Source organism: Ornithodoros turicata, unplaced genomic scaffold (assembly GCF_037126465.1).
Source record: "Ornithodoros turicata isolate Travis unplaced genomic scaffold, ASM3712646v1 Chromosome12, whole genome shotgun sequence".
Taxonomy (NCBI): domain Eukaryota; kingdom Metazoa; phylum Arthropoda; class Arachnida; order Ixodida; family Argasidae; genus Ornithodoros; species Ornithodoros turicata.
Genome location: NW_026999301.1, coordinates 3437040 through 3452134, shown reverse-complemented (window position 1 = coordinate 3452134; position 15095 = coordinate 3437040). Strand labels below are relative to the sequence as shown.

Here is a 15095-nt window from a genome sequence, read left to right as displayed (position 1 = left end):
AAAATTCGACTTAAAGCCAACCGCCCATGGAATAGTCCCATAACTGAGAGCGTCCACACCAAAAAGACCCGACAAGATGTCGGACGACGAGAACTATGGGAAAGGAGGAAAAAAGACTAAAAAGAAGAAGAACAAAAACAAAGATAGAACTGACCGGGACGACACTACCACCCAAGATCGACCCAAAAATACAGAAAAAGAAACTGAGAGCCAGCTTGAGACTCAGGACGACGGGAGCTCTAGCGACGAGGAAACTCGCCCCTCACCAGACAACCACCAGACCAAAAGTGAACAATGGCAGGATGTCACGAAGCCCTAGAAAACATAAGGGATAACTACATCGACGCAGAACACAACATCCCTAGGGAAAAACGCAATTTTCTAAGGGATGTCTATCATAAATACGAACGACTCATAAGAAGTCTAGATCTACAAAGAGCCACAGAAAGGGCAAGACGCAAAGAAACAGAGAGGCAAAATCTCCCCCTGGCCTCCAGATGCGACGAGCTCCAAAAACTCCTCGACGAGGAGCACGCTTTACCTAAATCCACCTACGCCAGCATCGTCAAAAGCTCGGACAGTGCCATCCCAGTTCCGGCTACTACTCCACAACTTAAAAAACCAAGAAACGACGCAATCATTTTTAAACCCAATCAAGGCTGTTCTACAAAAGAGGTCACTGAATCTCTTAAAAAAACCCTCGGAAAAGAAATGGACCGAAAAAACTCGGCCACCATAAAGATCACCAGGAGTGGCCTAGTTGTGTTGGAAGCTACGCAGTCGGAAGAAATAAAACAAGTAGAGAAGATCTTCAATCAATCCGATGCCTATTTCAGAAGGCACGGGGAGACAGGAGATCCGAATATAAAGACAAGTATTTTCAACTATTTAATGTTTATAAAGCTACGATTAATAAGGCAAAAATAGACGTAGTTAATAAGAAAATTAATAGTATGAGCCCGGTAAGGCCCTTTGGGCAGACATATAAAGAATTTTTGGCAAAACCCAAACATAAGATAATGATACCATCTGTTATGCGGTCTGACGGAACTATTACTAAAGATTATACGGAAACATGTGTGGCAATTTTGGAATCAATTTATGGGGTTAATCATAATAAGCATTCGGTATTAACACAGTTGCTTGGTAACAGTATTCATTCGGTACATATAAATTATACAGATGAACCATTTGGAGTACACGAAGTTAACCACGTCCTTAAATCACTAAATAGGCGAGCTGACAAAGGACTCGACTTTGTTAATGTTGACATGTTAGAAACTCTACAGGATATTCACTCCAACTTTTTGACTTGGATTCTCAACAAAGCGTACTTATTCGGTGTCTTCCCCGAAGCATGGAAACAATGCAAAGTGATTTTGTTACCAAAAAAGGAGGCAGGTCAGTTAAGCCCTAGTGACTTTCGACCAATTAGTATATCAATGGGACTGGGCAAAGTATACGAAAGGTTGGTACATGGTAGGCTCGAGTCCTATTTATACAGTAATAAGTTTTTTACAGAGAATCAGTATGGTTTTTACCATAAAAGATCATGTACACTGGCGCTGGACCGCATAATAAAGGACAGTGTGCAGCTTTGTATGCACTGGATGTATCTAATGCGTTTACATCGGTGCGCCCTCAGCATATTATCAATAATTTGGTCGGTATGAATTTTCCAAGAAATTTAATTATGACTTTATGCGATTTTTTGATAAACAGAAGTTACATGGTAATGACTACGCAGGGGAACGTAGGGCTGAAGGGAGTGTCGGGATGTCCCCAGGGGTCGCCACTTAGTCCCATATTGTGGAATATCGTCATTAACGAACTTTTGTCGAGAGATATGCCGGATGGAGTTGGTATATTTGCATACGCTGACGATATATCCATCATAGTGGAGGGTAACACCCGTAAGGAGGTTGAGACTAAGTCACAGGAAGTGATTGATTCGGTTCTGCAGTGGGGTCAGAAGGTGGAAATTGAATTTAACCCTAATAAAACAAAGGCGGTCATGGTGGCGAAGGGCTCCAAGTACGTAGGACGCCCACCGGTTGTTAAAATGGGAGCCAGGTCCATTACATTTGCCACGCAGGTAACGGTCCTCGGAGTGATCATCGATAGTACTTTAAGTTTTATTCCACACTTGGAAAAAGTAAAAAATACGGTGGCTGATTTAACATTGAAGATAAATAGGCTTTGCGCAAGGCACAGAGGCGAACGGTTTAGATTATTTCATTCAATTTATAAAAAATGCATTGAGCGAATAATGTTATATGGCGTGGGCGCTTGGTACAAAGAGTCTAACAATTCACATATGAAAAGAAAATTGCAGAGTATACAGCGAATTCCATTACTAAAAATGTGCAGGGGGTACAGTACTGTGCCAAATGATATTTTGCCGGTAGTCTGCGGTACTATTCCAATTATGCAAAAAGCCTGGGCCGAATGGGTGTGTTTTAATATTTGTCAGGCGCATAAAGAAATGCAGGTTGGGGATAGAGTCATTCGGCCAGACGAGGTGGATGAAGATTTTTCAATTTGGGCATTGCATCCGTTGCAACGTATATCAATAACGTTTGACAGAAAGGAACAAGTAATATCGCAAGGTTGGCAACTGGGGGTATACGGATGGATCCAAAGGACAGGGTAAAGTGGGTGCGGCATATTGTGTCATTGAGGGGGGACGGGTGGAGCGATACGGCAGGGTGGCTCTTCCGTCTCATGCGTCAATTTTTGAGGCCGAGGTGGCCGCTATGGACATCGGTATGAAGGACGTCATCCAAAGTGGATACAGAGGGCAGGTCCATGCATATACTGACAGCCTATCCCTTTTACAGGCCCTAAGTAACGCAGTGCATACTAACGTAAGAATACAAAAATTAAAGGAAATCGTTAAAGCTGCCGAACCTGCAATAATGGTCTCCTTTCACTTCGTTTACGGTCATACAGGCATTTTTGGCAACGAGATTGCCGACACATTTGCCAATGAGGCGAGGGGCGGTCCGGTGGACTGGCTCGTTCCCTACTCCAAAACGTCGATTAAAAATATTATCTACGAGGAGGTAATGACAAAGTGGCAGGAGGACTGGGAGAGGGGTCAGCATTGGAGTAGGAATTGGATTAGGAGTGTCCGAAAGGATGTTCCAACGACACCGGACTACTACATTACACAGGTACTGACGGGGCATGGGGGCTTCCCTGCGTACCTCGGGCGCTTCGGGCTCCGGGACTCTGCGCGGTGTGGCTGCGGCGAGGATGACGCCGATGTAGGGCACTACATGTTTGAGTGCTCGGAGACTCGGGGTCCGAGAGAGGTGCTCGAGGGTGTCCTGGGGGGGCCTCTGGTAGCTGAGCGACTGTCTTTCTTGCTAAATAGGCGCGGTGCTTTGCCGCCGCTACGAGAGATCGTTGCAAGAGCAAATGACATGTAGTTTTTTTTTTTTTTTTCTAACGAGTAATTTTTTTTTTTTTTTGTCTTCAACGATATTTTTCCATCCATTACCGGGGTTGAGGCCCCAGTCAGCCGTTTCCGGTTTCCGGGGGTGCCGGGGCGGGGCTCTGACTGCTTACAGGGCCAGGCCACGCCATGGGGGGGGAGGGTAGGTGTCAGTCAGGTCGGAACTTTTGCAAGCCCTGCGTGTTCGCATGCGGGGCATAAGTGGTACAACAATACAGCATCCTTGGAGGACACAAAAAGGAAAAATGGAAAATAACTATCCCAGTACTTGTAGCTGGTAAAAAGTGTACGTTGTTCACTGGTAAACCTGAAGACCTTATGTTGGTTGAGACACGCCCAAGGGGCCTCCTCCCTTCACCCCCTGAGTGAGGCGCTCCCCGCATGGCGAAGGTCGTACATCCAGGAATAGCGATCAACCCCGACGTTCGTTGGAGTTTTTTTTTTTTTTTTGTATATACATGTCAATTTTTTTTTTTTTTTGCTCCAGAAATAGCTTGGAAACGGTCGTGGGCTGCTGGGGCTCACCTGGGGCGCTGGGGGCCGATCTCGAGGACTTACGGGGTATCATATAACGGAAGGTGGTGCGGTGGAGTCGGGTGGCTCGGAGCCGGGTCTGCCACGTGAGTGGTAGGCGTCGAGGGCCGGGTATCCCCGACGAGATCGTTCGGCCAGGTGGAGGTGCGGGTCCGGAGTTTGGGCGTCCTGGGGTGGGTGGGGGGGCCTTGGTGCTCCGTTGTGCCTCGTGGTGGTCTGGGTGGTTGCCCTTGACTGGTCCTTCTGTAGTGGTGGGGTGCGGGTTGGTTTGGTCGGGCTCCCCCTTGGCCGGTGGCATTTGTTGGTAGTATATGGCCATTGGCAGTAGACGGGATGGGGGCCGGTGGCTGTATTGTGGTTGTGCACACCCGTTTCGCCCTGGGAGAGCATTTGTCACTGGCGAGCACCAAGTTAAAGGTAGATTGTATGGTGATCGCGGTTTGGTCTGGGGTTTGGCATGTTAATGAGACAAATGGCGAATCCCGTCTCCGCCTCGGATGGCATCAGTATTAGCTGCACCCAAGGTTAATGTCCAAGTTAAATGCAGGTGGTAGGGAAATCGCTGGTCGATTACGTGTTGTGGCAAGTAATGAGGCAGGTGGCGACTCCTGTAGTCTTCCTCCCTTTTTTGTGTGTGTGTGTGTGTCGTTACTTCATCCTGACTGAAACAGCATCCGGGGATGAATGTAAGTTGTTATTGTGGTGTGTATATATTGTGTGATATTTTCATGTGACATTATGTTATTTATAAGTTAGTATTTTGTTGGTTAGTTAGTAGTGTTGTTAGTATTTATAAAAGCTGCTGTCCTTTGCCTGTTCCCCGTTCCCCCGGCTGTGGTTTCGCGACTCCCAATCAATCTCCTTCTTTCTGTTTTCGTCTTATTTCCTGCTACACTAACCCTTGCTCACATGCTTTCACTATTCTTAGCTGTCTCTTTTCTATCTGAGGCCCAGGCTTGCGATACCTTGTGTGGTGTGGGCCTGGGTCTCTCTCTTCCTTCTCTCTCTTCTCTTTCTGAAAGTAATGTCCCTTGGGACCTTGTCCCTAGTTCGGACGGTTTTTTCCATCATCCAGAGGATCGCTGGTGATTTTCAAGCAGAAGAACACCTCAGGCATCTGAAGTGAGTGAAATTTTAACATAAAACCCAAAATTTTGACTAAAACAAACGATTTCTCAGACCAGCCCGGCTAAGCCTACTTTTAGCGTGGCCGGGACCGGATTTCGAGAACGCGACCAATTAATGATTTAAATTTATAACTCAAAGATAGATCTCAACTTCCGATTCTCGGAACTATAAAAATTTTGAAATTCGGCCCAGAGGATCCTGAGAAATCGTTATAAATAGTGAAGTAAACAAACCCCAAGGGGGCCACCATCTTGGATAGAAAGTAACAGTCACCTAAACAGAGTACGGTCCACCTTCGGACAACTTTACGAACCCTCAAATCGAAACCGAAACTAGATCTTACTGGTTTTCTCCACGAAAACAGAGCAATCCTATATAGCTCATATCTTGAGAACGGGTATAGATATTTAAATTCTATAAAAACTCACGGATAGAGGAGGGAAAGGGGAAGAGATTGGAAAAGGGAGGGGATGAAAGGGAAGTGAAAACGCCGAATTCCTACGGGAAATAGGCGAAAATTGAGGTTAAAGTTGGTAATGCTAAAATGGTGAAATTTAACCATTGAAATGGAGTTAGAATCCAAAGAGGACAATGAAAACGATCAGACTTCGACCGAAGAAAGTCTGGAATCGGAGGATGAGATATATACTCAGAAAGAACCAAAAAACGAACAATGAGAAGGAAAGTCAAAAAGAGGACGAAAACCAAAAAAGGACAAGAAGAAAAAAATGAGTGGAAAAGAAAGCAGTAAGGAGAGACCTTCAATGGTAGAAAAACAAGGAGTATCACAGGAAAACAAACAAACTGAGCACGGTGAGAAAAATACACAACAATCCACAGAAACCAAACTCAGAAAATTAAGAGACAAATACATTGATATCGAACAAACGATCCCAATCAAACACAAGCAAGAGATAAGAAACGTATTCCACGAATACGAGGCCCTGATCAGAGAGCTGGAGTTAAAGCTAATGGAAACAAAGGTACGAATAAGCATGACCGAAGAAGAAAAAGAAGAAACAAACACACACAAGGGAATAGTGGAAGGAAACCTAGTGGAGGTAACAAAAAGACTAAACGAAACGGAGGGAAAGATGTCCATACTGAAGGAAGTCCTCGAAAAAGAAGAGAACAAAGTAAATGAACTAGAACTAAAACTAAAAGAGACCCCAAGACCATCATACGCTCAGATGGCAAGCTCTCCCCCAGATCTCAACCCACAGGTAAAAAAGCCTAACGTAGAAGTGGCATTCGTACATGCTAAAGACAAAAGGACACATGAAGAGATAGGCATTTTGTTACGAGGTCACTACAACCCCGCAGAGATCGGGATCCCGGATGCTACAATCCAACCAATGAGGAATGGAGGGATCATGATAAAGTCTCACCACGCCGACGGGTTGAAAAGATTGGTAGACGACGTAAACAAAAACGATAAATTGGCTGGAGTACTTCAGGCAGCCCTCCCCAAAAAGAAAACTCCCAGACTACGAATAACTGGCGTTGAGAAACGAATATCAAAGGACCTATTCCTAGCCACTATAAACATGAAAAATGACATGGCAATAGACCAAGATGATTTCTCAATACTGAAGGAAATAAAAACTGGCCGGTATGTAACTTACATTGTAGAAGTAAGAGCAGACCAAGCCAAAGTCTTACTCGAGAGAGGATCACTCTACATGGGATGGTCAGAGTGCAAAGTCTTTGAAGAAATAATGGTCAAAAGATGCACCAAATGTTTGTTGTACAACCACAACACGAAAGAGTACAGAGAAGAAAGAGCGAGATGCCACCTATGTGGGGAAGCCCATTTGGCCAAAGACTGCCGTGAAACAAACGCAGAGCTCTACTGCAGAGCATGTGGTTATGCAAATCACGTAAAGGGTGCAAACCACGATACTGGCCACTCAGCATATTCCAGAACATGCCCGGAATATCAAAGGGAACTAACAATAGCCAAAAAAAAGAAGGGGCATTTAATCTATAATAACTTAGACCCACATTTGTGTTACAAATAAACACCGCCAGAAGCAAGGCGGGTCTTAACAATTGTTACGCTACCATGAAAGAGTTAAACATAGACATGAGCAGATTCCAGAAACAGACCACACCACCTTACGTAGTGAGCTAGTAACCTTTATTTGCACAGTAGCATATGTACACTGAGTGGCAATACAGAGCGCATGACCAATCTCCATTCTTCACTGTGATACCTCTTCATAGACATATACTCATGTCTGAGAATCACGAAACGTTCCAATCAGGAAGACAGCAGCGACCCTGATGCAAGACCAAAGAGCCACAGTGTAGCAGGCATCCTCAAAACACTGGTTCAAAGACTGGTACTTTCAGCGACCACTTGCCAAACATAGTAATTTGCATGTCCATGGTGATAAGAAGCCTGAGCTTGGGCAAAAAAGAAAACCAACACACACACGAGCTCGATCTGCCTGTACATTTGCTAGTACATGGTAGCAGGGAAGGGTAATGGTAACGGAAACAGAAACTGTGTATTATCGAAATTGGAGATGATAACGATAACGGAAACGCATACCACGGTCCTCAATTACTGGAAACGGAAACGAATTTATCGTCCGGTATTGAATTTGGGTAATGGCTGTTCCTGTTGTGCGATGGAAGTTGAGTGACTTTTCATTTTTTTGTTTTGTATTTTGATGACTCCATTCCCTGTACATTCCCGTGCTCTACATAGTACACGAGAGCATGGAAAGAAGGCACAATAATGGATCTCGAGTGTGCATCTGTCACTTACTGTTGGGTAGGATGCCAGGAGAAGAGAAAGGCAACCAGTACTGTTCGATAGAGAACTACGGTTTTAATGAACGAGCCAGCGCGGTCCGCTCAAAGCGCGCGGCGGCAGGCCAAACAGACAAAAGGAGGAAGAAAACCAAAACTAACTGTCCAACAAACTTCTGTCGGACACGTTGTCCGAATATACTTGACACCCCCCCCTCAACGTGTCGTCAAAGTGCCCGTGATGTCACGAAGGCCTAGAGACCCTCGGTGCTGTCGGGTTTTCTTGCCGTCCAGCGCCTTTGTCAGTATGTCAGCGTGGTTGTCCGACGTCTTGACATACTCGAGCCTTAGTTTGCCCTCTTCCATCTTTTCTCGCAGAAAAAAGTGTCGGAGCTCGATGTGTTTGCTGCGCTCCGATGTCACTTGGTTCGTCCCCAGTGCGATCGCGACCTGGTTGTCGACATGCATTGTGTGTGGTGCGTCGATGAACTCGCTCGCTCCCAACTCTTGCATGAAATGTTGCATCCACAAGACCTCCTTCGTTGCATGGCACATGGCAAGATATTCTGCCTCCACGGTCGACAAAGCGGTTGACCTCTGTTTCTTGCTACTCCAAGAGATAGCTGCGCCAGCTAAGGCGAAAACGTAGCCACTGAACGACCGCCTGTCCACCTTATCGCTCGCCCAGTCAGCGTCGCAAAAGGTCTTCACTTTCCTCCCTAGCTTCTCGAACGTCAACGCATGATGCTTAGTTTGCTTGACATAGCGTAAAATATGTTTGATGCCGCTCCAGTGCTGCTCCGTAGGGTTCTGGTTGAATTGGCTCATGTAAGCCGCTGTGAATGCCAAGTCTGGCCTTGTGCCGCTGGCGAGATAAAGTAGGCCTCCGACTGCTTGGCGATAGTTGTGAGAGAGCACATTCGAGGCTTGATGTCCCTCGGAGGCTGGTAGGAACTTCGTTCCAGGATCAAGTGGCGAAGAGGCTCCTCTCGTATCGTTCATGCCGAACAGGTCCACAATTCCTTCGGCATACATCGTCTGGTCCAGGGTGAGCTTTCCGTCCTTCTGGCGTTGAATCCTTAACGATAAGATGTGGCTTGCCTCCCCAAGGTCCTTCACTTCGAAAACGTGTCCCATGTTTTTCTTGAAACTCTCAGCCTTCTTTTCAGTCTGAGCCAGGATCAGGATGTCGTCTACGTACACTCCAACTATGATACCTTCTGCAAGGTTGAAATACACACAAGGATCCGCCTTAGACCTTGTTAGTCCCTCGCTTTTCAGAAAATCGTCCAGCCGTATGTTCCATTGCCTTCCGGACTGACGAAGCCCGTACAGACTTTTCTTCAAGAGGCAAACGTCCTCCTTGCTCTTTTCGTGGAATGGAATCGGTTGTTCCATGTATATAGTCTCGTTCAGGGTTTCGTTCAAATAGGCTGCGGTTATGTCAGCTTGGTGGATAATCCATCCTCTCTCGACTGCGATCGCAAGTAGTATGCGAATGGATTTCAGCTTAATCACAGGGGAGTAGGTCTCATTGTAGTCCACTCCTTGAACTTGAGAATAACCGCAAGCGACCAAGCGGGCTTTATACCTTTCCAGCTGACCAACCTCGTTATACTTCTTCCGGAATACCCATTTGCATTTCACGACTTGACGGCCTTTGGGCCTTGGGACAATTTCCCACTTGCCGTTTCTCCTCAGATTTCCCAACTCTTCCTCTATGGCGTTCCGCCAGTCTTCTGCGTCAGGCATGAGCAATGCCCCCTCTACAGTTGCGGGGTCCGGGACGGCACCATTTCCTTTGGCTATACAGCAGTAATTCGGCCGGGGCTTGGCTGCCAGCCGCTCGGACCGTCTTAGCGCCCCTAGTGGTGGTGTCCTCAGTGGTGGTCCTGGTGGTGTCCGTGTCCTCAGCACCCACGTAGAGGTACGCCTGGTCAGTGGAAGGCTTCGTCGTCTCACTGTCCAGCGTGTACTGGGCCCATAACCTGTTGGGTAGGATGCCAGGAGAAGAGAAAGGCAACCAGTACTGTTCGATAGAGAACTACGGTTTTAATGAACGAGCCAGCGCGGTCCGCTCAAAGCGCGCGGCGGCAGGCCAAACAGACAACAGGAGGAAGAAAACCAAAACTAACTGTCCAACAAACTTCTGTCGGACACGTTGTCCGAATATACTTGACACTTACCTCGTCCCAGTTCTCATAACTCCATGACATCAACACATGACTATACTCCACTATAGCACGAGGGTGACAGCCTACGATTTTTAGTTACTGATTTTGTACTTTTTCTTCGTTTTTTTTTTTTTCACCGTGGCCATGGCAGTATTATTTGCCACTGAGAGCATCCGCTTATAAATGCGACATTGAATGAAGGTTATGCCCATCTGGAGTTGCTGGACTCCGAGTGACTGAAGGCTGAAGACATGTTCCTACATTTTTTTTCTATCTTACAAGATGTGCGCATCCCAACGACGTAAAATTACTTGTGTAGAGTGTATGCGTGACATCGAAGCAGCACTTGGGCAAACCAGGGTGCTGAGAGAGCCGGAAGGGCCGTCCTCCCGCAGCTCTGTAACCGTTCCATTACCGGAAACAGTAACGGAAACGAAATTGAAAGGCCGGTATCAGAAACGGATAACGGAAACGAAAATATAGCAGTAACGAAAATGGAAACGGTAACCAAAATATGTCCGTTATCCTTCCCTGCATGGTAGCATACAAAGAATCTGAAAACTCGCTTTTATCACGTATGGTGCCAAAGTTTCTTGGTAACTTAATCACTTGAATTATCAAATACGCATAGTTTGATTTTGTCCACACATAATAGCCACAAAGATCCCTAAAACAACCACAGCATCATTCTGAATAGAATTTTACTCTAGTGTGTTTCCTGAACTGTTTTGTTTGTGTGCTTCTTGTTGCGAGTCCAAAAATGTGCCTTCCTCTCCTAGGTCTAACTATTGCAGTATAGTTTCTTTGAAGTTATTTATATAACTTTTTCCATATTTCATTTTCCTTTGTATTTGTTGCAGCTTGCACATGTCAGCGGAGTATACTTCAAACTTGTCGGGTACATTGTTGGATGGCCACATCTGAGAGCTTTCTTCCTCAGTCATAATAGATGACAGGCAGGCAGGGCAATGCAGTGTACCTCTTATTTTCCTTGACTTGTGCAGACACTAAGCAAGGATCCCAAGGTACACTGCATGGTGCTACCACCCAGGAGATATTCAAATCATCAAATACTTACATATTGTATGTCACCAATCGTGTGGCATCACAACATCAATTGAGCTAAACACAAAGAGAGAGGCAAACACAAAGCAAAAGCATGGAACAGTGACTATGCTTTGTAAACGGACTGCTACTAATGCACAAATTGGCATTGTACTTCATGTTAATGTTGTGGAAAGGTGGGCATTTTAACTTGATTTACATGACATGTATGCAATGTATTCTATATACCACATACTACTCCTGAGAACACTGACAATCTTTAGAACAAACAAGGAACTATAACACTAACAAACAAAAGCAAGTTCTATGTATCAGATTTGTGTCTCTAAGCACTGGGATATGCACTCACCATACAAAGTCCATTTTGACATGTGAGGCTTTCAAGTTTTTGCATGTGGTGTCAAGAGTTGGATGCCCCCATTAAAGAAGCTTTTTAAAACTTTGTTTACACAAAGCAAACGCTATGTAGGTGAGCCTGCTTACAGACACGTTAGTTACTCTTAGGGTAAATGCCCGGCAGATGGTGTTCTAGGGTAAATTATCAGGTCTAGGTGATGCATATAGTCGCACAACACATGTCTGGCGTTGTAACGAGTGTCACTGTGAGTAGGGTACTTCAAGTTGCATTTCCTATGAACGAAGCACAACGTCACCATTACGGAAGAGGGAAAGGAAATGCTACTTCCTTGAGCATTTTCAATCAGCTGTAAAGAGGTGGCAAAATGGGGGATCAACGGCAATACACTCGAAAAGGTGGCAGAAGTGCCTTACCAACAGCTTTGGTATAACTTGCTTTTTTAATTCAGTCAAGCATTATGTCAACTTGCTTATCAACAGCTTCATTGCCAGAGCAAACAGAAATTATGGTGTCCAGAAGAGTAACTGGAAATATACCCTAACTTTTTGGGGCAATGTCTCTTAACTGTATCTATGTATTTCCCTCTCGTGGTACCTATTACGGTAGCTAAAATGCTTGAGGCCACGTAGCTGTAGTTGCAACCTGAACACTTTTCAAAAGCAACTTTAACAGCCCTGCTGCATGTGTTCGCAGAGATGCATGCAGGTGAACAGAGCAGAGTCACTTCCGTGTAAATAGCTGAGCCGCCAATCATACTGTGCAAGTGGTTTTATTTGCGTGGAAAGTAGTGTCGCGTTTTTAAGGGCAGGGTGTGTTCGCAAACACAAATTTGCGAGGAAGAGCTAGGTTAAAGCAGTTCTTTGTACCTAGTGAATTGACAAGTTTTGCAGTAATTTAAATTCGCGGTGTAGAGGACGGTGGAGTTCCTCTACATGAGTCCTGACCGGCGATGATGGAATGTCCCAGCGGGCAGATGGTCGTGGCCTCACGCTAGGACGGTGCCGGTAGAACTGCCGTGCCAGCGCCGTAGCGCGTGGCAGCAGAGGCACGTCTTCGTCATCACACACGGGCGGCCACATCACTCCCCCCCTCAGACGCGGAGCGGTGTAGGGCTGGCGGTTGAGATTCCGCGTCGATACAGGAAGAGGAGGAAGACGGGCGACACGCAGTACAGGAACGGCTGGTCTTGCGTCTTGTGATGAGTGGGGAGAAGTGGCGGGCTGAACGGTGCGGCCAAGAGCTGGCCGGGAGGGTTCCAGCGGCGGGCCAAAGCGGAGAACATGCATGTAGGCCGAAGTGATAAGAGAGTGGGGCGACAGAACCGCGACCGGTTCGTGAGCGTTGAGCTCGTAGTGTTGTCACCACGGAGAGTGCCGGGGAGGACCATCGTGAAGCACGTGGAGACCGGGAGTAAAACTCACTGTGGCCTCCGTGCGTGACCCCGGTGGAACGTTGGTCCCGGTGCCCCTTGACCGCAATTGGATGGACTGGACTGCCACTATGTTGCACAAAAGCCAGGTGGGAAGGCGAGGCGGGCAGGGTTCCTTGACCGCTGGCGTAGCAGATGCGGGTGGCGCGGTCGACAGCGGCGTACCGCGACCGGTACAGGAGCGTGATGCTCGGGAAGGTGCCGCTGGTGGTAGCCCGAGGAGTGCCATCGTGAAGCGTGTGGCGACGTGACGCAGAGTGCGAGACCATGGCGACGTGATCTGGGTAGATGGGTAAGGTGGGTAGGACCATGGTGTGGCGCGGTCGGGCGTTGCGATGAGTGGAGCCGCGGTGAATTGACGTCGTCGCCTAGCGGTTCCTCGGTAGAACGTTGCACCGTACCTTCGGAGGTGGGCTTGCAGTAATTTGGGATGGTGCTTGGCCGAATTATGCCGAACATGGTGTTCGTTGTTCGGGTCACCAAATGTAGAGGAGGTGGTGTCCCTTTACATGAGTCCTGACCGGCGATGATGGAATGTCCCAGCGGGCAGATGGACGTGGCCTCACGCTAGGACGGTGCCGGTAGAACTGCCGTGCCAGCGCCGTAGCGCGTGGCAGCAGAGGCACGTCTTCGTCATCACACACGGGCGGCCACAGCGGGTTGCTCGGGAAAATACAACCACTTACTCAGTATCATTGCAAGGATACTGAATAAGTGGTTATATTTTCTCGAATTTAAATTAAACATCTGACCTATGGAAGCAAACGGTGGCATTATAAACAACAGAATTTTTAGTTCTGGAACAAGTTTGTACAGGTGATGGAGATGCTGACAATAGGCTTGACCATACGTTAAGGCACCCCGCGGTTTCCGCAGTTCTGCGAAATTCCGTGGAATTACACGTTTCGCACGGAATTAACTTAGCGCGATTGCGCAATGCTTGGGAAGTCCAACGTGAAAACGACCGACTTTCATCGCATCATGACATTTCTAATGAGGCGCGAATATTATAGTCTTCTGTTATTTGTTCGAACGGTACAGAATCGGATGCGGTCTTCCTAAGTGATTGTATTTTTCCCGAGCATCTTTCGAATGCGCTCGCGACCGTGGTCTCTCAAGCGGGCTTGACACCGCGCACGGAAGCGTTGCACGAAGCCGCCTTTACAGGAATGTGCAGCTGGTCGAGTGATACTTTGCATGCAGTGGCTGAGCAGTAATTTATTTTAAATTAATTTCTGTATACGATATTTTTTAAGTAGTCAGGAAGCACGAACGCCTGGCGTATCAGGAAAGAGTTATCATCAGGTGTATGTTTTCTCTATCGAAACCAACCGATTGTGGGAAGGGGCCTTAATCATATCTCAATTCAGGGAAGCCCCATAACGGTAGACCGCTTGTGCAACGCAACTTTTTCAGACTCGGGGAATAATATTTTAGCAGCTGCTTGTACAAGCCTGCCTACACCCCGACCCCAGCAGGATCTATGGCTCCCAATTGCCTATTACAGTAAAACTGCACTGTGCATGACAGCCAGAAGAGTTTCTGGCATTGGAAAGCAAGGCAACAAATTTGCTTGGATGTATTCGTACTGCATCACCACAAGGTTACTTTTCGTTAGTTGCCGTAGGCAGTACACAATCGGTGCAAAGATGGAAAGACTGAGAAAAGGGTCGGTTGTAAAACACATGGTTCCCCCCTTCCCTATGGCGATGGACCAACGTCTGGGTGGATCACAGCCACTTGCTGTATGCGACACATCTGGCACAAGCACGGTTAATTAAAAACTTTGTTGTTAAAAACTTTGAGAACGCGTCAAGCGCGTGCGCAGGAATCAGCCCGCGCGCCCTCTTGACAAACGCCTCTTGTGCGAGCGAATTCACGTCAGTCCTTTCGGTTTTGCATTGGTCTTTTTTTTTTCGCTTTCATTGTTATGTAAGCTTCTTTGCCCAGTCTTCGCTATGACTGAGAGTCGGACTTTTACGTGTGTCGAGGACACAGATGCATCAACCGCGGAGTTGCAAGTTTTTCGCGTGGACTTGAATAATGAGGCAGATGTCAGCGAGTGGATACAGCAGTACAGGACACGCACTCACACTTCATGGATCGTGTACAAAGTCACCAGACCGTCTAACGAGCATTCAAGGTAAGCATATGATGCATGCAGACGCGCTCTTTAGTGTAAGAACA

At 46.9% G+C, this 15095-nt stretch overlaps 1 long non-coding RNA gene across 1 annotated transcript in view; it reads left to right on the top strand.

Moving 5' to 3' along the window:
* Nucleotides 1-4999: 4999 nt before the first annotated feature.
* The window catches only part of LOC135371755 (uncharacterized), a 49514-nt gene continuing 39418 nt past the window's right edge, over nt 5000-15095 (top strand). The window contains exon 1 of the long non-coding RNA XR_010415715.1: nt 5000-5116. This is a non-coding gene — a long non-coding RNA (uncharacterized LOC135371755). The remainder of the gene's footprint in view (nt 5117-15095) is intronic.